At 41.8% G+C, this 24861-nt stretch overlaps 1 long non-coding RNA gene across 1 annotated transcript; it reads right to left on the bottom strand.

Annotated features, from left to right (window-relative positions):
- Positions 1–1047: 1047 nt before the first annotated feature.
- On the bottom strand, positions 1048–24789 carry LOC129013711 (uncharacterized). Its single transcript, XR_008494061.1, has 4 exons — positions 23406–24789; positions 22165–22305; positions 21430–21519; positions 1048–9523 (listed from the first exon to the last, which is right to left on the bottom strand). It is a non-coding gene; the product is annotated as an uncharacterized LOC129013711 (long non-coding RNA).
- Positions 24790–24861: the final 72 nt, after the last annotated feature.

The following is a 24861-nucleotide window of genomic DNA, read 5'->3' as shown; positions in this document are numbered from 1 at the left end:
CCAGCACTTTGGGAGGCCGAGGCGGTCGGATCACGAGGTCAGGAGTTCCACACCAGCCTGCCCAACATAGCGAAACCCCGTCTCTACTAAAAATACAAGAATTAGCTGAGCATGTGGCGTGCGTCTGTAGTCCCACTACTCGGGAGGCTGAGGCAGGAGAATCGCTTGAACCTGGGAGGCAGAGGTTGTGGTGAGCCAAGATGATGCCACTGCATGCCAGCCTGGGTGACAGAGCGAGACGCCGTCTCAAAAAAAAAAAGACCTAATAAGTACCACATTGAGTCACCCTTGGTTGCTCTGGGCGACAGAGCAAGACTGTCTCTAAATAAATAAATTAATTAATTAAATGCTTGACCTTTACGTCAAATTAAACTGGCTAGCTTTAAATAGATTTTTTTCAGATTACATGCTCACTCTAGAAAAAAGAGATGTGTGACAAAATACAGAGTGAAAGTATACTTCTTCCCTTTCTATTTTTTGAGAGGCACAATATAGCATCCTGGTAAGTGAGCAGGCTCTGGAACCAAACTGGATTGAAACTATGGCTTGGGTACTTACTAGCCATGAACTGGAACAATTTATCTGTTTGTTTTAATTTCCTTCTATGTAAAATAGGGATAAAAACTATAGTAATTAATTAGAGCGGTAGTGAGCATTAAATGAGTTAATTAATGCATCTAATGTAATTAGAGCAGTGCTTATCACATGGTGCTCAATGAATACTATTATTAAACTCCATGTATGTGGACACACACACAGAGACACAAAATAAAGGCAATTACATATATATTAGAAAAAGTATTCCAAAACTCCTTATGGCTGTAAAAGCAACATTACATATTGAGGTTTGAATGGCTGCCTGTTCCCATTGTACAACACACACTGGAAACTGCTACAACTAGGTCTCAAGTAACCTGGTCCTTTCTTTGTTCTTTAACATCTGAAGAGTACTTTGGCACAGGTCTTTGGAAAGGCTCCTTCTCCCATCATTAGTATGTACTGCATTATTTAAAATTACCCATTTCAAGTTAACGACACACAATGAGATTTCAGTGCATTCTCAGCCCATGCTGCTTTATTGCTAAAAAATATATATACACAGGTGCAGAGTTTCCAACTTTTTTAACAGTTCCTTTTTACATCAAAGAATTAAATTTCTTCTTCAAAAACCCCAAAGATGCATAGATTAAGCAGCAAGCTGCCTTTTGTAATACTTAAAATAATATTCAATGAAACTCTTAACATTATACACCAATGGTGCAATGGAGAATATGGAGGACAGCAAGTAAACACAGTGAGCAACTCTTACTCTTACAAGGCAGTAAGTAAAGTATAATGTGAAGGACAGTCTAAGGTAATCTTTCTGGTTATAAGAAATGGGTCGGTTTTATAAGTGCCAAGACTGTTACTGTTTAAGGATTGATGATAATGTATTACCAGAATACCTTTCTTATCCCTGGGAGAAAAATATTTTTTCACTGATGGAATGACATATCACCAAGGGAGAAAAAAACCTGAATACTGTCAGTAACTAAGATACCTATTCTGACTTTAAAGAAGATTTAGGACTTCATGGAGAAATCTGTGATGTTTGGTTTCCCAAAATTAAGTATTTTAATGTGCCTTAGTGGAATAATCAGAGGAATTTAGAGAAATTCTGTTCTTAATCTTTACTGGCTGACAGACATGCTATCAAGTAATTGGGGAAGACAAATTATATTCAGGATATGACATCTCACTTCATATATTTGAATGGAAACCAAACATCACAATCACAAGACGTCTAATTCAATTCTGAACCATTCCACTTTATTCCACTTTATTCATTCCCAAAGTTATTTGTAGCAAAATCCTACAGGAAAGAATGAAATAAAAAGTTTTCAAAACAATTTTTTCAATCATAGAATGTAAAACCTTGAATGTGCCTTGTGAAAATCATTTAGTCTAATCTTGAATTCTATTTAGGCTTGTTTCAGACATCATGAATGCCATTTTTACGTCATTTGTCACAATCACTTGTACTTATATAAGGGTTATTTTTAAAGTCAGGAATTTTCTCAAGGAAAATTTTAAGCTGCTACAGGCCAGGTGCAGTGGCTCACACCTGTAATCCCAGCACTTTGGAAGGCTAAGGGGGGCGCGGATCACGTAAGGCCAGGAGTTAAAGACCAGCCTGGTCAACATGGCGAAACCCTGTCTCTACTAAAAATACAAAAATTAGCTGAGGGTAGTGGTGCATGTCTGTAATACCAGCTACTCGGGAGGTGGAAGTTGCAGTGAGCTGAAATCACATCGCTGCACTCCAGCCTGGGCGACAGAGTGAGACTGTTTAAAAAAAAAAAAAAATTTAAGCTACTGCAATAAATTTGTTTATTCATCAAATAAAATAAATAGCAAGGATTTTCTTCTTTTAAAGTGGAAAAAGTTTCTCCTGTTTAACCTGGCATTAAAAGCTTTAGTCAAGAAATTGTAGTCTGGCCAAACCCATCAAGGATAAAACTTTGGCTATAAAATTTGTTTAAACTGTTTTTTATGCAATAAAATAACAGAAACTAACCACAGATCTGTCAGTATTTTCAGGACTATTCTACAAAAAGGAAGTCTCCCTTATCGCAGGGGTACTTTATAGTTGGTCATTGGTAGTTGGTACCAGTATCATCCACATGTGCCTAGTCATCTGAAAATCCTGAAATAGTGGAAATGTGCATCCTGACTCTTTTCAACTCAAATCCCAGTTTTAAAACACCTCAAACTTTGTCTACATAAACCGTATCATAAACAAACCCCATAACCATATCTAGTTATTTTGCATACTCCATACTGGCATTCCCTACTCTTTCTGAAACTCTGCACCTTTCTGATTATTATAGCCATAGCAGCTAATTTATTCAGCATGCTTAGTTTGTGTCTTTTGTTTTCAAACATGCTTGGGGACTAATGGAACCAGGCAAATGGTTAGAGGGTGGGCACTGTTACACCCTTGTCCTGACAGTTTGAATGTCTTGTGGTTGCCCCTGTTTATCTTCTACTTCCCATTTTCAATGGAAGTAAGAAAAATCCTTTATTAAAACATAAAAATAATCTGAATATATTCAAGCTATTGGTTTTAGTTTCTATTGCTTCATTATTAACAAATGCACATATAAAATAACTAGTAACCACAACACTGGACATTTTGAGTCATGCATTAGAATGTTCGTACTCTAAAATCAGAGTTCAGGGCCTGTCACTATTGCTTGCACTTTCAATCAGACCCAGTTTGAGTTTAATAAGCATGCAAAATAAATTCCTTGATTCAGAGGAATTAGGGGAAATAACAAGGATCCATGCAAGTTTCAACTCAAAAGTTGGGTTAATAATTGCTTAGAAATGCAGGTAGAAGCTCCACATCTATCACAATGCTGCTTCAGAACAGGGATAGAAGTCATACACAAAAATGTTAAAATTACGACCACTAGTCAGTTTTAAAAGGCTTATATGCAAATCCTGGTCCATCTGAGTAGAGAATGATGTACAAACTGGGAAAAGAAAGAGAATTGAGGGATGTACAGTCTTAAGGAGCTGCTAATTTTCTTGGCGATTTACTGTAACAGGAGAACATAGGTGGTTTAGGGGGATGGTTAAGATGCTCTTAGGCAGAATGGTTTCTTTTCTGATTCATGCTAATAAGCATTACCTGCATAGCTCCCTGGGGAAAAAAATGGTAATGAGCAGGGCTAATACAATGTAAAAACTCAAGCTATCAATACCCTGAAATTTAGCACAGCCCTCTGCTTTTTAAAACTTCACCAAGGGATCCTTCCAAATAGGATATAATTAATAGCCAAGCAATGTTCATTAATAAACTAGAAGCAACCTGCTTGAACCAACAGCACCATGAGAATGTAAACTCCTGGAGGCCAAGAGTCTTCATCTTTTTGCATATCACAGATACATGAAGAGTAAACATGAGACCACCGTAACTTTGAAAAGTAACTGTATACTTTCAAGACTATGAAACACTCATAGTATATTTTAGCATTTAGATGTATTAACATGGCTGTTAAGGGTAATCTTTAATTGTTCCAAGTAACTGAACTGCTGACATCATTGTAATATGTAGCGCTGTCCCCAGATAGTGCAGATGTCTGAATATTGCATGGTTATTCCAATGTCTCTAAGACCAGCTGACAGCATAGGACATTTAAAGAGGAGCTATAATCAATTTAACATAGCCTTTTCCCTGTGTGTTAGTTGTCATGTAAGAATTAAATATTCAAGAGGCACTATTATTAGATCTACATCACTTTTCGTTTTTTCCCTGGGAAAACAAGGAAATGTAGACCCAGTCTTTTCAGGGATAGTCAAGGTGCTAAAAGGCCAAGATAGACATCAGGTGAAAGGGAGTGAAGTCACCCTAGTTCCACTATTATATTCTGATGTGAGCTGTGTGGTTCCTCAGATCAAGAAAGAAACTAGTTTGCTGGGTTCTCCTTGATAAATAAGCAGTCACAGGCCATAGGACACATCTGTATTAGACAAGGTTTCACACCTTGCCCACCTAAACATATTCACTGGCTATTCCTTTCAGTCTTTCTGCTTTGCATCTTTAAATCCTAACTCCCTAATCATAAGCATGAGAGAAATCCGGCTTATCCATGTTCTTGGGTGTTTTTTTTAAAACATTAAACTCACAAGCTTCTCTCCCTTTAAAAAAAATTACCCAGGAAACCAATGGAGAAAGATGAGGAGACAAAGCAGTAAGTATACCATTCTACAAAATAAATGCCTGTTGCTAAAACATCGTAAGCAAAAAACCCATAGAGCGGCTTCAGTGGGGCTGCTGTACATTGTTTCCAGGTTAAGCACTATAAAGGTTTAATTTCAACAGCTCTAACCCTGATTTAGGAAACAAACAGGGTCTTTAACCTTTAACTTACAAAAAAGTTGATTATTTCTCACATAAAGATAAATTCATATAAATTCATACTGTTCTAAAAGAAAGTACCTTTCATATATGCTCTTTATCCAGAACATTTTTCCTTTTGTGCAGTTTTTTTTTTTTTTGAGGTGGAGTCTTACTGTCACCAGGCTGGAGTACAGTGGTGTGATCTCAGCTCACTGCAACCTCCGCCTCCCAGGTTTAAGCGATTCTCCTGCCTCAGCCTCCCAAGTAGCTGGAATTACAGGCATGTGCCACCATGCCCAGCTAATTTTTGTATTTTTAGTAGAGATGGCATTTCACCATGTTGGCCAGGATGGTCTTGATCTCTTGACCTTGTGATCCGCCTGCCTTGGCCTCCCAAAGTGCTGGGATTACAGGCGTGACCCACCGCACCTGGCCTTTGTGCAACTCTTCGTTGCAAAGCCCCACAAACTCAAGCAGTATCACTTATTCTATTGTACAACCTTGCTAATGCAAATTACTATACATGCACAAACTTATTGCTACTAAAATTCTACCTCTTGAAAATTACTATTCATTTTATGGCTTTTTTTTTTTTTTTTTTGCAACAGGAAATATCCTTTCCTATATACTGTGCTATTCTGTATTCACTACCTTTTCAGTTTTTTTTTTTTAAGTTAAATGCTTTTCAGTAATGGATTCTCCCAGGCACTAAACTACTTAAGCCAGGAGTATAACTACTTCAAATACACTACGAGAATCTACACTTGGGTCTCTGGAGATCTGCTGCCAGAGTCTACTTGTTCTAACCTGTGTATGCACAAGATACACCACATTATAATAGTTTTGCATTTGCTATCATACATTAGTTATGTAGAATCTGTGTCAGCAAATGCTGGACTCTCCCTAATACTGAAATTTAAAAATCACCTCAGAAAACTGCCACTCTGAGTTCTCAAGGCAGCTTTTAGAGGTAGGTATTCCTTCTCTACAGAAAGCTATCTTATTCTTCCAGAACAAAACAACTGTTTTATTTCCACAAGTAAAGTAGATAAAAGTGAAAGCTGTCTGAGGCTTACTATACCCAAGAGAAAAAGTCTACTTACTATGTAGCAACCTAGGTAGGTGCCACCCAGCTACATTTCCAGTTCTCATGAAAAGGTCTGAAAATCCCATCAATAGACAATTCAGCACATTTGGAAATAGGAAGAGCCCTAACAAATAATTGAATACTCCAAATTACTGAGTGTTTGCACACAGCATGCTGCAAACAGGAAATGTAAATGGTCTGCAGATTAGAAAAGCACTCACTGAAGCAATTAACAGCATCTCCATAAGACATGCAAAATGTAATTTCTTGACATACAAGGAGTAGGAAAATAATGAACCTAAAACATGCCATGTTAAGACATGAAAAGAGCAGGCCAGGTGGATTACTTGAGGTCAGGAGTTTGAGACCAGCCTGGCCAAAATGGCAAAACCCCGTCTCTACTAAAAATACAAAAAATTAGCTGGGCGTGGTGGCACGTGCCTGTAGTCCCAGCTACTCGGGAGGCTGGGGTATGAGAATCGCTTGAACCCAAGAGGCAGAGGTTGCAGTGAGCAAAGATTGTGCCACTGCACTCCAGCCTGGGTGACAGAGTGAAACTCTTATCTCCTCCCTCACCCAAAAAAAAGAGCAAAGCAGAATAATTAAATGCGGTCTCATTTTGACTTGAGGTTTCATAAGACACAAAGACAGCTGGTTTCCAGAGATACCTTATGGAAAGCTGAAATGTCCTCAAACATAGTATCTCAGATTTTGACCCCACATTTCTATTCATAAATGAGTCTTTTGGGCCTTAATCTCTTTTCCCCAGGGAGAATATAACAGATTTAGACATTATGGAAAAAGAAAAGGTTTAGATTTTCCACTCTTTTTACACTATTTGTTATTATCAATAATTCATCCTGAAGTTTAAAATCACTAGACTCATGCACTAACCCCTAACATGGCACTACAATATGCTACCAAGCACTAATGCTTACAAAACTATACACATCTCAAAATGGAAGACATTGGTGATTTTGTTGTTCTTAAACAACTTGTAACATTTGTCCACAAGTATTAAAATATACATATATATATTTCTATTGCACATATCCCGGTTTTAACTTTTCAAAAGAAAAACTGCCAGCTAACATGGATGAGCAAGGGAAAGGAAGGAAGCACGGCTACAAATCGACGTATAGTCCTGCCTAAAATTGTAGCTTTTCCTATCAAGGGGACCAAAACAGACAAAAAAAAAAATGTAGATGTGTTAAGTAAACACTGGGCAACTACAGCTGGAATATATCCATTTTGTTAAATGCATCTGGTCTGAACCATGGAAGATACAATTTCAAGAGCATTGAACACTGGTTCTCTCAACTGTGGAATGAAAAAAATATAAAGCATATAGAGATGCTGAGTCTGATAACTATTCAAACAAGTGGGCCAGAGCTGGTTTCAATGGTGCCAAAAGTACAGGTACTCTATCCCCTGCCAAATGATCCTACCAAAAAAGATGCCAGAAGTACACAGAGAAGATGGGCTAACAGACACCTGGAAGGTGTCTCCATTCTCCATGATATGACATTTTCAACATACTAGTAGAACCCATATATGTAGGCTCCATTCTGTCTTGAACAATTCCAAAATATTAAAGAAAAACATCAGGAAGTCGGTAGATTACTTAAGAGAAAAATTTGAGTTACTTTTAACCAAAGTGATTTCTACTATGCTTTTATCACTCAGTAGCTGCCCTCAAAAAAATATTTTATATATAATATGTAATTATTTTACTGAAAGTATTTTTTACCCATTTCAAATGGGTTGATTGACCAATCTCACTAATAATAAGAGTGCTCAACATTTCCCATTGTGGGCCATTTTTATCACTCTCAAATTTTGGTGAATCTTCCCTAAGTTCCCAGCATCACAACATTCATGGACCTGAGTAAACATTCCGGAAAACACAGAGATGTTCCAATACTCTCTATTCTTAATTTCATCTAATTTGTTTTAAAATTTATTCTCTACTCACAAGAAGCATAAATAAAGGTTTCACTCTTATATAAAGACCTGACAATACATACAATGGTCCTCTGCTGATTTGGAAGCAAAGACAGTTTTCTACGACAGTCTGTTCTTTATAATATATAACTGTTGTGGGAAAAAAGAAAATCCATTTCTTATTGTAATTATTTTTCTTATTTGAGGTTTCTTTTCCACGATGACCCAACCACAAGTTTGGGAACATTGCTTCTGAGGCCCATTCTCTGATGAGAAAGTTCAGTCCCAACTGGGGAAAGTACCTGAGTCCCAGCCTTTTCAGCCTAACATTATACCTAATATCTAGAGTAAGAAATCAGGCTGAGCGTGGTGGTGTGCGCCTGTAATCCTAGCTACTTGGGAGGCTGAGGCAGGAGAATCGCTTGAACCCGGGTGGGAGAGACTGCAGTGAGCAGAGATCACACGTCACTCCAGCCTGGGCAACAGAGAGAGACTCTGCCTCAAAAAATTAATAAAAAAATAAAAATCAAACATCCAAGTATTCCACCTTGGGTTGCAGGAAGAGTTAATCTTATACATTTACAGAAAAATGTAACTATATAATGTGAAACACCATAAAGTCAGGTGGCACTGCATGAGGCATTTTTGCTTCTTTTTCTTAAGGAAAAGGAGTTACATGGAAAATTCTCTCATCCTCCCCCTTCTGCCCCCAACTCCTCTATGTCCAAAAATTTTTTTTTTATTTTTCTGAGACGGAGTCTCACTCTGTCACCCAGGCTGGAGTGCAGTGGTGCAATCTCAGTTCACTGCAACCTCTGCCTCCCGGGTTCAAGCAATTCTCCTGCCTCAGCCTCCCGAGTAGCTGGGATTACAGGCATGTACCACCACGCCCGGCTAATTTTCTATTTTTAGTAGAGATGGGGTTTCTCCATGTTGGTCAGGCTGGTCTCAAACTCCCAACCTCAGGTGATTCACCTGCCTTGGCCTCCCGAAGTGTTGGGATTACAGGCATGAACCACCGCACCCGGCCTAGGTTTTTGTTTAAAATTAGGCCTTTGTTCCTATTCAGTAAATCTATGTCACAGGATGAGCCAGGATTTAAATATACAAATATAAATTTTTAGTATCTTTCACATCAAATTAGAAACACATATTTGGAATTTACTGCTGCAGTCTCAACTGTGCTTATCATGGTAGTGGCTGAAACTGGAAGACATTTTTTTTAAACCCTGAAGTCATCCACACTTGCTACTTCTTTAGTCTTCTTGCTTGGAATGAAAAGTATTCACAAATACCACCACCTAAGCACCTGTTTCAAATGAAACTCAGCCTTCAGCTTGCAAAATGATGTCTTTATAATTCAGCAAACAGCAGAAGACCCATGTGAGTTGCTTCTTTCTTCCTGGAGATGTCAGCAGGATAACTGGAATCCTAGGAGCTCCTCTGTGTTGAATTTGAGAGGCAGAACAAAAAGAAAAGTGGCCTTTTCCATTCCAAATCATGGAGGTAATGTGTAGAGAAGTGATAGCCACATTTCAAGAATAGGGAAAGTAACTGGGTAAAAGAAGCAGGACTACCCACTCTAGGAGACAACATAGAGACACCTAGAAATACAAAATAAAAACAGAAAGATTAGGACAGGTACTTTTGCATAAGCTGACTCAAAACAATATCTAAAATATAAAGAAAAGAATAGGCCGGGCGCATTGGCTCACATCTGTAAACCTAGCACTTTGGAAAGCCAAGGCGGGTGGATCATGGGGTCCGGAGTTCAAGACCAGCCTGGCCAACATGGAGAAACCCCGTCTCTACTAAAGATACAAAAATTAGCTGGGCGTGGTAACGGGTGCCTGTAGTCCCAGCTACTCAGGAAGCCGAGGCAGGAGAATCGCTTGAACCTGGGAGGCAGAGATTTCAGTGAGCCAAGATTGCATCACTGCACTCCAGCCCAGGCAACAGAACGTGACTCTGTCTCAAACAAACAAACAAACAAAAAAAAAAAAAGAAAGAAAAGAATATTTTGGATTACATATTATCTAAAAGAAAATGACCAACCATAACACCAAATTCAGTACTATTATCAGAAAAGCAGTAACAGCCAGAAAAAAAAAATACAAGCATGATACAAAAAAAGCTGGATTTATAACAAGCATGATACAAAAACCTTTTTTGCATATAAAACAATTTTTTTTGTTTGTTTTGTTTTTGTTCTTTTTTTGAGACAGTCTTACTCTGCTGCCCAGGTTGCAGTGCAGTGCTGTGATCTCAGCTCACTGCAACCTCTGCCCCTGGGTTCAAGTGGTTCTCCTGCCTTAGCCTCCCAAGTAGCTGGGATTACAGGCATGTACCACCACACCCGGCTAATTTTTGTATTTTTAGTAGAAACGGGGTTTCACCATGTTGGCCAGGCTGGGTTCAAACTCCTAACCTCAAGTGATCCACTCGCTTCAGCCTCCCAAACTATTGGGATTACAGGCATGAGCCACTGGGCCCGGCCACATTTGTGTTTTAAAGTAGCACTAAGCCAGGTGCAGCAGCTCACACCTGTAATCCCAGCACTTTGAGGAGGCTGAGGCAGGGGGATCCCTGGAGCCCAGGAATTGGAGACCAGCCTGGGCAACACAGCAAGACCCCACTCTACAAAAAATAAAAAATTAGCAGGGCGTGGTGGTGCCCTTTTGTGGTCCCAGCTACTTTGGAGGAGGCTGAAGCAGGAAGATCGCTTGAGCTCTGGAGGTTGAGGTTGCAGTGAGCCATGATTGCACCACTGCACTCAGCCTGGGCAACAGAGTGAGACTCTGTCTCCAAAAAATAAAAATGAAAAATAAGGTAGCACTGCAACTTCGCTTACACCTCCTATCAAAAGAAAAAAGAAACAGAAATAAACACAAGTAGCACTGTACTCCAAATTTGATGTCTAAATATATAATACTCAAAACCATATATATCTTACTCTGAATCACCTTCAACTACCAGCAATAAACGATATTTTATAAAATATAACTGTAAGTAAAATATATACTGTTCCATTATCACCAAATGTAAACATGTAAAAACTAAATCAAGGCCTGGCACAGTGGCTTACGCCTGTAATCCCAGCAGTTTGGGAGGCCTAGGTGGATGGATCACCTGAGGTCAGGAGTTCGAGACCAACCTGGCCAACATGTTAAAAATACAAAATCTCTATTAAAAATACAAAAAAATTAGCTGGGCGTGGTGGCGGGTGCCTGTAATCCCAGCTATTCAGGAGGCTGAGGCAGGAGAATCACTTGAACCTGGAGGCGGAGGTTGTAGTGAGCCGAGATTGTGCCACTGCTCACCAGCCCGGGTGACAAGAGTGAGACTCTGTCTGAAAAACTTTTTTAAAAAGTATGTCAAGTTCATTGCTGCTAAATGTAAAAACTGTTAAATTTGCAAAAAGAAGTTAGACACAAAAGGGCAAATATTGTATAATTCCACTTACATGAGATACAATAGTCAAATTCATAGAGATTTAGAGTAGAGAGGTTACCAGGGGCTGTGGGAATGGAGATGGGGAGATTAATGAGTACTGAGTTTGTTCGAAATGATGAAAAAATTCTAGAGATAATGGTAATGCTTATACAACAATGTGGAATATACTTAATGCCAATAAATTGTACACTGTAAAATGTTTAAGAGTTTTGTTATGTATGCTCTACAATAATAAATACATCACAGATGCCCGTCAAAGGCTTAAATGATTTTAGTTTACAAAAATGGCCAATAGCGATTCGCTAACTAGTCTTTCTAGCCCACTATTTTCAGTCTGTCATATACATTAAAAAATACCTCAACTGTAAATTGAACCTAAATAACCTCTTGTGGTTGAAGATAGGGTTCTTATTCAAAGCCTAGGAAAGCCAAATGTATATTAATCCAGAATCAAATCAGGAGGAAAAATAGTGCAAAATTTGCACTTGTTGCAAAAGCAGCATGGAAGAGGAAAAAGTAAAGATCCACAGGTACACCTTTAGAACCCTATGAGCAGCAGGGCTGCTTCATTACAGAGGCTTACTTGAAACCCGGGAGGTGGAGGTTGCAGTAAGCTAAGATAGCATCATTGCCCTCCAGACTAGCAACAGAGCAAGACTCTGTCTCAAAAAAAAAAAAAAAAGTGTATGTAAAAAAAATGCACACCTTGGCTGCGTGCGGTGGCTCACACCTGTAATCCCAGCACTTTGGGCGGCCAAGCTGGGAGGATCACAAGGTCAGGAGTTCAAGACCAACCTGGCCAACATGGTGAAACCCCCGTCTCTACTAAAAATACAAAAATTAGCCAGGTGAGGTGACGGGCGCCTGTAATCCCAGCTACTTGGGAGGCTGAGGCATGAGAATTGCTTGAACCTGGGAGCTGGAGGTTGCAGTGAGCCAAGATCAGGCCACTTGCACTCCAGCTTAGGTGACAGAGCAAGACGCCGTCTGGATGGGGGAGGAAGCACACCTCGCACATATATAAACTTTGTCCCCCAAACAATCTATATCTTAATATTAGGCAATAACACTAGCAAATCATAAGCTTATATTCTCTTCAAAATGCCCAATTTCATATCTCAGACATGACTATTCAATTTATACACTCTTACACACAGGTATATATGTGTATGTATCATTAACGGCAGGATGTAACTAACCCATTTGAGGATGGCTGTATGGGCACAGTGGCTCACACCTATAATCCCAGCACTTTGGGAGGCTGAGGCGGGGGAAGACTGCTTGAGCCCACGAGTTTGAGACTAGCCTAGCAATATACTGAGAGTCTGTCTCTACAAAAGCTGAAAAAATTAGCAAGTGCGGTGGCATGTGCCTGTAGTCCCGACTACCCAGGAGGCTGAAGTGGGAGAATTGCTTGAGCCCAGGAGGCGAAGTTGTAGTGAGCTGAAACTGTGCCACTGCACTCCAGCCTGGGTGACAGTGAGACCCTGCCTCAAAACAAACAACAACAACAAAACCCAGAATGGCTGAATAAATAGCAGCTTAGTGTAAAAGCCAAAATTCATGACCTTCAATTCCTCATAAGATCTGCACCCTGATCTCTTCAGACCATAGCTCCATCATGGGCTCTAACCACAATGGACCCTGCTCTTTCTGAAACGTTAGGCATGCTCCTTACAGCCTTTGTAGTGGCTGTTCCCACACTGGGAAGACTCTTCCCCCAGGTATCTGCATAACTAGTCTCCTTGCAGGTCTCTAAATATCATTTCTTCAATGAGGCCTACCTTGGGCCCCTATATAAACCTGTATCTTCCCCTCATCCTACACACAGAGACTCTCCCAACATTGCCCTTTATCCTGCTCTACTTTTCCCTTTATCCACAGCACGTGACACAATCTAGGAACTTACAAGAGGTACTTATTTCATTTCTCACTTACTGTTTTGTCTAAAATGTAAGATCCACTGGAAGGATCCTGTTTTGTTCACTGATGAATTACAAGCACCCAGAATAGCATGTGACCCATGGTAAGCACTTGATGAAACTTTGTTGAATAGGTTGGGTGCAGTGGCTCACGCCTGTAATCCTAGCACTTTGGGAGGCCAAGGTGGGTGGATCACCTGAGGTCAGGAGTTCGAGACCAGTCTGGCCAACATGGCAAAACCCCATCTCTACCAAAAATACAAAAATTAGCCAGGCATGGTGGCATATGCCTGTAGTCCCAGTTATTTGGGAGGCTAAGGCAGGAGGACAACTTGAGTCTGAGGGGCAGACATTGCAGTGAGACGAGATCGCACCACTGCATTCCAACCTGCGTGACAGAGCGAGACTTTATCTTAAAAAAAAAAAAAAATTAAAAATAAAAAAAATTTGTTGAATACATGAATAGTAGGGCTCTTAAATGCTTAACCAACATGAACTAAAAATATAATTAGACACAATCTAGAAAACCTAGTTTTCTTTGAGATGGAGTCTGTGTCGCCTGGGCTGGAGTACAATGGCACGATCTTGACTCACTGCAACCTCTGCCTCCCGGGTTCAAGCGATTCTCCTGCCTCAGCCTCCCGAGTAGCTGGGATTACAGGTGCCTGCCACTACGCTAATTTTTTTTATTTTTTTATTTTTTTTTGTATTTTTAGTAGAGATAGGGTTTCAGGATGTTGACCAGGCTGGTCTCGAACTCCTGACCTCGTGATTCACCCGCCTCGGCCTCCCAAAGTGGTGGGGTTACAGGCGTGAGCTACCACACCCAGCTGCTGAAAATCTAGTTTTCTAGATTTATCAACTGCAACTATACAACTGATACACAAAACTTACAAATAAATTTCCCCTTTGGCCTCACATTAGGTACTTTCAAGTGGCTGAAGTTACTCACTTGCTTACTGGTGCTGATTATACAAAGTAACTTTCTACTAAAAAACCTGACTTATTGGGAGGATCGAAAAGGAGAACAGGCCGGGCACGGTGGCTCACACCTGTAATCCCAGCACTTTGGGAGGCCAAGGCAGGTGGATTACCTGAGGTCAGGAGTTCGAGACCAGCCTGACCAACATGGAGAAACCCCATCTCTACTAAAAATACAAAATTAGCCGGGCGTGGTGGTGCATGCCTGCAATCCCAGCTACTCGGGAGGCTGAAGCAGGAGAATCGCTTGAACCTGGGAGGCGGAGGTTGCAGTGAGCCTAGATTGTGCCATTGCACTCCAGCCTGGGCAACAAGAGCGAAACTCTGTCTCAAAAAAAGAAAAAAAAAAGAAAAAAGAAAAGAAAAGGAGAATAAAAATTTTATGTGGACACCTTAGGTAAGCTAGCTTGTGAGCCAATAATTTTCTGTGCTAGCCAGCCTCCAAAACAGCCACCAGTGATTGCTGCCTCCTGGTATTCAGGCCTTTTTACAGTCTCCTCCAACAATGAATCAGGGTTAATCTATGTGACTGTTGTATAATAAAGACTTTGACTGCCCTTTGTTCCTGGAAAGGATACTCTAAATCCTTAGAATTTGGAGTAAATAAGCCAGTGGAAATTAAACAATACACTCCTAAAATAGTGAGTCAAAAAATAAATCAAAAAGGAAATTACAAAGTACCTTGAGACAAATGAAAACTTAACAAAAACTTATGGGATGTGGTGAAAGCAATGCTAAGAGGGAAATTTATAGCTGTAAATGCTCACATTAAAATAGACCTCAGCCAGCAGTGGTGGCACATGCCTGTAGTCCCAGCTACTCAGGAGGCTAAGGTGGGAAGATCACTTGAGGTCAGGAGTGCGAGGCTGCAGTGTGCCATGATCACACCTGAGAAGAGCCACTGAACTCCAGCCTGGGTAACAGAGCAAGACCTTGTTTCTAAAAGTTGGCCAGGCACAGTGTCTCACACCTGTAATCCCAGCACTTTGGGAGGCCGAGGCAATCGGATCACTTGAAGTCAGGAGTTTGAGACCAACCTGATCAACATGGGGAAAACCCACCTCTACTAATACAAAAATTATCTGGGCATGGTGGTGCACACCTGTAATTCCAGCTACTGGGGAGGCTGAGGCAGGAGAATTGCTTGAACCCGGGAGGCAGAGGTTGCAGTGATCTGAGACTGCGCCACTGCACTCTGGCCTGAGCAACAGAGTGAAACTCCATCTCAAAAAAAAAGTAAAAAGACCTCAAATCAACCAACCTAACTTTAAAGGAACTAAAAACAATAGAGAAAACCAATGAAATCAAAAGCTGGTTCTAAGAGGGTCATGGGAATCTCCAAATCTGTAGCCAGTTGGTCGAAAATGCAGGTGGCTGGCGGTACCTCCGAAGTACAGCTGGCATCTGAAGTGAGGACAGTCTTGTCGAGGACCATGCCCTTTGACCTGTGAGGTCTATGCTAATTCTTGAGTGGTGTCAGAAATGTATTGTCATGGCCGGGCTCGGTGGCTCACGCCTGTAATCCTAGCACTTTGGGAGGCCAAGGCGGGTGGATCACGAGGTCAGGAGGTCGAGACCATCCCGGCTAACACTGTGAAACCCCATCTCTACTAAAAATACAAAAAATTAGCCAGGCGTGGTGGCGGACGCCTGTAGTCCCAGCTACCCAGGAGGGTGAGGCAGGAGAATGACATGTACCCGGGAGGCGGAGCTTGCAGTGAGATTGCGCCACTGCAGACTCCGTATCAAAAAAAAAAAAAAAAAAAGAAATGTATTGCCATGTACCACTTGACGTCAGAATACTGACCAACAGAACAAGGAGGAAGTGACAGTGAGTGACTTCTGCAGCAAAGTCATAGAGTAGACTATGGCTTTTGCCTTGTTCTCTTAGATTGCTTGTTTAGGGAGAAGCCAGCCACCGTATAAGAGTACTCACACAGCCCTGAAAGAGGCCTACATTGGGAGGAAATGAAACTTCCCCCTAAACAGCATGAACGTGACAGCCATGTAAATGTGTCACCACAGAACTCCATCAGACTTCAAGCTTTTTTTTTTTTTTTTTTGAGACAGAGTCTTGCTCTGTCACCCAGGCTGGAGTACAGTAGCGCCCGATCTCTGCTCACTGCAAGCTCCGCCTCCCAGGTTCATGCCATTCTCCTGCCTCAGCCTCCCTAGTAGCTGGGATTACAGGTGCCCACCACCACGCCCGGCTAATTTTTCTGTGTGTTTTTAGTAGAGACAGGGTTTCACCGCGTTAGCCAGGATGGTCTCGATCTCCTGACCTCGTGATCCACCCGCCTTGGCCTCCCAAAGTGCTGGGATTACAGGCATGAGCCACCGCGCCCAGCCAGACTTCAAGCTTTTAAGAGACCCTAAGCCAGAACCTCCCCAGAGCTAAGCTATTCCCAAATTCTTGAGAGACATAATACATATTTGTTCTTGTTTTAATCCACTAAGTTTTGGGTTATTTGTTATACAGCAATAACTAATATACTTTGCTTCCTCTAAGGACAGAGAGAATGACGTATCCTGGGAATTAGTGCCCTTTTTTTACTTTGCTATGTAAATAGGGAATTTAGAATATATTTCACAAAACACAATGAATACTATTATCACTATCAATCAAATTAAGTTTATAAGTGTCATATTAAAAAAAAAACCTTCCTAGCTGGGCGTGGTGGCAGGCGCCTGTAATCCTAACTACTCAGGAGGCTGACGCAGGAGAATCACTTGAACCCCGGAGGCGGAGGTTGCAGCAAGCACCAATGTACTCTAGCCTGGGCAACACAGTGAGACTCTGTCTCAAAAAAACAAATAATTAAAAAAAAAAAACCCAAAACTTACCGGGCCCTGTGGCCCACGCCTGTAATCCTAGCACTTTGGGAGGCTGCGGGGGGTGGATCACCTGAGGTCAGGAGTTGGAGACCAGCCTGGCCAACATGGCAAAACTCCGTCTTTAATAAAAATACAAAAATTAGCTGGGTGTGGTGGCAGACACCTATAATCCCAGGTACGAGAGGCTGAGGCAGGAGAATAGCTTGAACCTGGGGGGTGGAGATTGCAGCGAGCTGAGATTGTGCCACTTCACTCCAGCCAGGGCAAAAAAGCGAAACAAACAACAACAACAAAAAAACTTGCTGGGATAGGTGCTCAATTTCTGCCCCCTAGATAGGGATATACTATACTTTATCAATGTAAAATTGTTGCTTGAGCAAAAATTTAAGTTGTCATTTATCAAATATTTATTCAGTGCTTCCTTTCTTTGAAACTTCTAAATTATTTATTTGAATAAATATATGCATGAGGTAAGGTAAAATAGGATGTTTCTTGCATATCCTTTTAGGAATATTCTATGGTTACAAAACATCTCTAGAGACATTTCCCACAAATGAAAGCACACTATATATTGTTCTGTACCTTGCTTTTTCTGTTAATGTATCTTAGAGATCATTCCATATCAGGACAAAATACCAGTTTGTAAGTAAAGTACTACCTTTGATGTACTTTATTTACATCAGTTCTCTACACCATATATATATACATCACATATATATATATTTTTTTTCCTGAGACAGTGTTGTTTTGTCGCCCAGGCAGTGGTGCAATCTCAGCTCACTGCAACCTCTACCTCCCAGGTTCAAGCAATTCTCCTGCCTCAGCCTCCAGAGTAGCTGAGACTACAGGCACGCAGCACTATGCCCGGCTAATTTTTGTATTTTTAGTAGAGATACGGTTTCACCATGTTGGCCAGGCTCATCTCGAACTCCTGACCTCAAAGAACCCACCCGCCTTGGCCTTCCAAAGTGCTGGGATTACAGGTGTGAGCTAACACACCCAGCCTACAGATGGATATTTAGATTACTATAAATATTGTGCTATACCAATGTCAAGTTTCTATTATTGTCTACTTGGACTTAAAGTTGTAAATCCAAGGGGTAAGGCCTTCTTCACTCTAAAGGGCATTTTGCCTCATCAGTTTTTATTCCCTTTCTTACTACTGATATATATATATCAATCATATATATCATATATACACACACATATATACATATACATACAAAGATTGTTTTATTTTTCAATGTTTTTATTGTGATAAAATACACATAAAATTCACCATATTAACCCTTTCGAGTATACAATTCAGTAGTATTAAGTACATTCATACTGCTGTGCAACCATCACCGTAATCCATCTCCAGGACTCATTTCTTCTTCTCAAACTGAAACCTTGTACACGTTACACAGTAATTCCCTCTCGCTGCCCTTCCTGCAACCCCTGGCAACCATCATTCTACTTTCTGTCTCTGTAATTCTGATGCTGCCCAAGCTGGGGTGCAGTGGCTATTCACAGGCACAATCAGTGTACTGCAGCCTTGAACTTCTGGCCTCAAGCAATCCTACTACCTCAGTTTCCAGAGTAGCTGGGACTACATACAAGGTTTCAATCCTTGAAGCAGTTGTACACTGAATGGTTTTCATATAAATAATCAAGGTATAAGTAGGTGTTAATGGGTTGAACTGTGTCCTCCCAATATTCGTATGTTAAAAGTCCTAGCCCCTACTACCTCATACTGTGACCTTATTTGGTAAGTCATTACAGATGTCAGCAGCTAAGATGAGGTCATAACAGAGCAGGATGGACCCCAATCCAATATGACTAGTGTCCTTATATTAGGACTCAGATACACACACAGGAAGAACTTCATGTGAAGATTAGAGTTATGCTGCCACAAGTTAAGGAACCACAAGAAATTAGAAGGACTGGAAATTTTTTTTTCAGTGCATTCAGAGGGATGGCCCTGCCAACACTTTGGTTTTAGACATCTGACCTTTATTTATAACTATGAAACAATTTCTGTTATTCTAAGCTACCCAGTTTGTGGTGCTTTGTTACAGCAGGCCTAGGAAACTAAAACTAACACAGTAGGTATGAAGCCTATTTTGCAGATATAATGTCACTGTCAATTAAGAAAGGACACACTGGCCAGGTGCGGTGGCTCACACCTCCAATCTCAGCACTTTGGGAGGCCGAGGTGGGCGGATCACGAGGTCAGGAGTTCAAGACGAGCCTGCCCAATATGGTGAAACCCCATCTCTACTAAAAATACAAAAATAAGCTGGGTGTGGTGGCAGGCGCCTATAATGTCAGCTACTCAGGAGGCTGAGGCAGGAGAATCGCTTGAACCCGGGAGGTGGAGGTTGCAGTGAGCCGAGATTGCGCCATTGCACTTCAGCCTAGGCGGCAAGAGCAAAACTCTCTCTCTCAAAAAAAAAAATTAAATAAATATATTCTAAAATTTGCCTGGTTTAAGAGAAAAATGAATTATTATTCACTGTTTGTGGGAGTGTAGATAGGAACAGTCACTATGGAACAACAGTATGGAAATTTTTTTTTGAGACGGAGTCTCACTCTGTAGCCCAGACTGGAGTGCAGTGGCACAATCTCGGCTCATGGCAACCTCCACCTCCCAGGTTCAAGCAATTCTCCTGCCACAGCCTCCTGAGTAGCCGGGATTACAGGCATGAACCACCGCGCCCAGCTGGGAAGTTTCTAAAGAAATTAAAAATGGAACCATCACATAACCCAGCACTCCCTCTTCTGGACATATAACCAAAAAACATGAAATCACTTCATAAAGATGTCTGCACTCCTATGTTCAGTGGAACATTATTCACAATAGCCAAGATACGGAAACAACCTAACTGTCCATCATCAATGGATGAATGGATAAACTGTAGAAACTACAGTGCGTATATATGATAGAATATGTTACTCAGCCCTAAAAAAGTGAGATCTTGGCCAGGCGCAGTGGCATATGCCTGTAATCCCAGCACTTTGGGATGAAGTCAGGAGTTTGAGACCAGCCTGGCCAACATGGTGAAATCCTGTCTCTACTAAAAAAATACAAAAATTAACCAGGCGTGGTGGCGCACACCTGTAATCCTGGCTACTTGGGAGGCAGAGGCAAAAGAATCACTTGAATTAGGGAGGCAGAGGTTGCAGTGAGCCAAGATAGCACCACTGCACTCCAGCCTGAGTACAGTGACAGAGCAAGTGCTGAGACAGCAAGACTCTGTCTCAAAAAAAAAAAAACAAACAAAAAAAAACAACAACAACAACAACAAAAAAAACATTTTGCCATTTGTCACACCATAGATGAGTCAGGAGGACTGAAAGAAAAACATTGCACAATCTCATTTACATGTGAAATTTTTTTAAAAAATCAAATATACAGAGTTGGAGAACAAAACAGTGATGGGGGAGTTAGTAAAGGAAGAGATATAGGTCAGAGTATACAAAGGAACAGTTACGTAGGCTGAACAAGTCTAACGATCTAATGTACAACATGACAACTATAGGTAATAAAATTGTACTGTAAACAGGATCCATGCTAAATGAGATTTTAGCTGTTGCCACAAAAACAAAATAACTATGTGAGACAATGGATGTTAATTTACTTCACTGTAGAAACCTTTTTACTATCTATATGTATCCCATAACATCATGTTGTATACCTGAAATATACACAAAATTTATTTAAATAAAACCACCCAGTAACATTTATTTTTTTTTTAATTGTTATTTTTTTTTGAGATGGAGTCTGTCTCTGTCGCCCAGGCTGGAGCGCAGTGGCGCAATCTCGGCTCGCTGCAGCCTCCGCCTCCCAAGTTCAAGCAATTCTCCTGCCTCAGTCTCCCAAGTAGCTGGGATTACAGGAGCGTGCCACCACACCTGCTTAATTTTTTTATTTTTTGTAGAGACGGGGTTCCCCCATGTTGCCCAGGCTGGTCTCAAACTCCTGACCTCAAGTGATCTGCCCACCTCGGCCTCCCAAACTGCTGGGATTACAGGCGTGAGCCACCGGGCCAGGCCTATTTTTTAATCATTTGATTTCCTTCAATTTAATTAAATATGTGTCTGTTTTCTTTAGACAGTAAAAATTATTGGTAGTTTAAGCAAATGATCAAGATTACTCCTTTTTATTTAATACATTTCTTTTGTTGAAAAATAAAAGATTTAACTTAAATTTCAATAGCTTAGTCATTTTTCATGTTCATCTTCTGCTGAAGCTAACGGCTTATTGTTCCACTTCTATGTACCTGTTTTCAAGCTGCTTAAACAGTATTTGGAACGATTAGCCCACAATTACTTACTTGCCAAGTCCTGAGTTCAGAATTTTGTTTTTGAGATGAATATAAAAGCACCTAAAGGTCAAGGAAAATTTTCTTCCTGTGATAAGGAACCTAAAAAGAAAAAAAACATTAAGGATATAGCCCTCACTGGTGCCAGTAATTTTAGTATACAATATTACTCAAACAGACAAGCTATTGTTAAAAAAAATCAATATCATAAACTATTCAAAAGGAACAGTAAGAAAGCAGTTACTCTCTACCTGCACTGGCATTAATTTTAAAAACATGTCAAGTCTTGGAGCAGTGATTCTCAAGCTTTTATGGGACACTGTCCTTTTCGAGAATCTGATACTATGGACCTTCTTCTTCCCACAAAAATGTATAATTGTGCATAAAATTTCCAGTAGTTTATGGACCCCTACTTAAGACCTTTGTGTCAGGCCTCTGAGCCCAAGCCTGCACATATATATCCAGATGGTCTGAAGCAACAGAAGAATCACAAAAGAAGTGAAAATGGCCGGTTCCTGCCTTAACTGATGACATTACCTTGTGAAATTCCATCTCCTGGCTCAGAAGCACCCTCACTGAGCACCTTGTGACCCCCACCCCTGCTCCCAAGAGCACAACCCCCTTTGACTGTATTTTCCACTACCTACCCAAATCCTAGAAAACTGCCCACCCCTAACTCCCTTTGCTGACTCCTTTTTGGACTCAGCCCGCCTGCACCCAGGTGAAATAAATAGCTTTATTACTCACACAAAGCCTGTTTGGTGGTCTCTTCGCACAGACGCGCATGACACTTTGCTTTAGTATAGATGACCACTCCCCTCTGTAAGGTAGGGAGGAAGAATGTTCGGTTAGTTCCTTTCCTCTGGCCGATCTCTTTTTTTTCTTCTCCTGGATGACAAAGACAAAAAAACAAAACATGAACTGACAGAGCGACAAAAAATGTCTCATATAAAAGTCCTTCTGTGTTATTTTTCAGCTCTAGCAAATCCAGGGCCAACGAAGAGCATACCCAAAAACATTCATTTGTCTAATGGTGTGTCCATTGGAACTGAACTTAACTAATGTGCCAGTTTTAAACAGGCCACACCAATTTAGAAACCTAGTAACAGGAACTTTCCCAGAATTTTAACTAAGAGACCGGATGAGGGGTTACAACAATCCAAATTACAAAAAGAGACAACCCGTTTAGTCAAAGGAGAACTGAATACCAAATGCCTCACACTGTTGACAATGTGCAACCCCACCACTTTATACAAACTACGTTCTAATAACATTTCCCTATCATTCTGTCTCTATAAAAACAATAGTGTACACTGAACTCCTGTACTTCTGGGTCGGAAACCAAAAACGGTGAATTCTATCAAGACTCTGGCATCAGCCAAAATTAATGCGCCATTAGAACGTTATCAGGACATCAGTGCCAGAACCGCTTACTCAGATCATAAAAGTTTGGGAGGTGGGAGTGGGAGCGGACGGATTTAGTAAAAGTTGCACAACGATGTCCGCGATAAACACACTCGAATGCAGTTCCCAAGGGGAACCTGTTACAAGTCTCAAGGTCAACGGGCTGGGGACACAAAATACTCAGAGCCACAATAGGCCTCAACTGATACCGCTGACGGGCAAAGAGGGGGCACGAAGTCCTAAGGCGAGGGGGATAAGTAAATCAATAAAACAAAGATATTCTTCGAAAAATAAATCGATGGCAGAAGCAGCGGCTGCCAGAAACAGCCCCGTGTGGGTGCAAGCAGAAAGCACAAAGGTGACTAAAGGCACGGCACTGGGAAGGACCGAGGCGGGCTGAGGGGTGGGCCGTGCAACACACCCAGAAGGCGGGTGACCGCCGCCCTGGAGCCGCCGAGGTTGGAACCCCCACCCAGCCGAGGCCGAGGCCGGCTGTTCCTGCGCGCTTCCGTACCCGGCCCGGCTGGGCCACGCCACCTCCTCGGCGCCTGCTCGTCCCACCGTCACTGGCCTTCTCGGCTCACCTAGCACGGTCCACCAGATGCACTCGGCCTCCCGGGGGCTGTGCGCCCCCGGCCCAGAGGCCAGTTTACAGCGGCAGGCCTTACTCCGCCATCTTCGCAGCTTCTCAAGGCGGCCAACCCTGCGGTGGGCCGTTCCCACAAGCCCCGCCCCCGCCGCTGCGGCTGAGTGCTGATTGGGCACCGTCTTGCTCGCGCGCGCTCTCCTTGCGTCGTAGGTTGGTTGGAATGCACGTCAATCAATAGCTCTCGCCCCACTTTTTCGATCTGGGTTGGGTCCCAGAATTGAGGTAACACGGATAAATGCTTTTGTAATTCAGTTATTAAGAATGTAAAATTTTCGCCGTAGAAGCTGTACCACGTGGCAAGATAGTGTGGCTAGGCCTCGTGACTATTTTTAAGCCACTGTTAGGTTAAACTGTAGTACTAATAATTTCATTCTCAGGCCCAAGGGTTTTTGTTTTGTTTTGTTTTTTGAGACAGAGTCTCTCACTGTCGCCCAGGCTGGAGTGCAGTGGCGCGATCTTGACTCACTGCAACCTCCGCCTCCCGGGTTTAAACGATTCTCCTGCCTCAGCCCCTCAAGTAGCTGGGACTACAGGCGCATGCCAGCACGCCCAGCTAATTTTTGTATTTTTAGTAGAGACGAGATTTCACTACGTTGGCCAGACTGCACTCGAACTCCTGAACTCAGGTGATCCACCCGCCTCGGTCTCCGGAAGGGCTGGGATTACAGGCATGAGCCACCACGCCCAGGCTTTTAATCCTGGGGTAGCACAACACCTAGGGAAAAAATTTTAATGGTTCCAGTTTGTCTCTGTCTTTGACTCTTAAAGGGCCCAAACGTTGTCCTGCTGTTTACAGCTTTGGTCAATACAGGAGAGAAGGATTCGCCACTTTTCTGAGGGCCCTCCTGCATAGAGGAAACCTGCTATAACTGGCAGTTTTGTTGTTTGCTACACCCAACTGTAGGGCATCCTTTCTTCTGCATCATTTCCCAGAGGGGCAGGTGTCAGGCCTCTGAGCCCAAGCTAAGCCATCATATCCCCTGTGACCTGCACGTATACATCCAGATGGCCTGAAGCAACTGAAGATCCACAAAGAAGTGAAAATAGCCTTAGCTGATGACATTCCACCATTGTGATTTGTTTCTGCCCCACCCTAACTGATCAATGTACTTTGTAATCTCCCACCCTTAAGGTTCTTTGTAATTCTCCCCACCCTTGAGAATGTACTTTGTGAGATCCACCCACTGCCCGCAAAACATTGCTCCTAACTCCACCACCTATCCCAAAACCTGTAAGAACTAATGATAATCCACCACCCTTTGCTGACTCTCTTTTCGGACTCAGCCCGCCTGCACCCAGGTGAAATAAACAGCCTTGTTGCTCACACAAAGCCTGTTTGGTGGTCTCTTCACACGGACGCGTGAGACAGCAGGGAGGGTATATATGGGGTG

Source organism: Pongo pygmaeus, chromosome 16, assembly GCF_028885625.2.
Source record: "Pongo pygmaeus isolate AG05252 chromosome 16, NHGRI_mPonPyg2-v2.0_pri, whole genome shotgun sequence".
Taxonomy (NCBI): Eukaryota; Metazoa; Chordata; class Mammalia; order Primates; family Hominidae; genus Pongo; species Pongo pygmaeus.
This window is presented reverse-complemented; position numbering and strand designations above follow the sequence as displayed.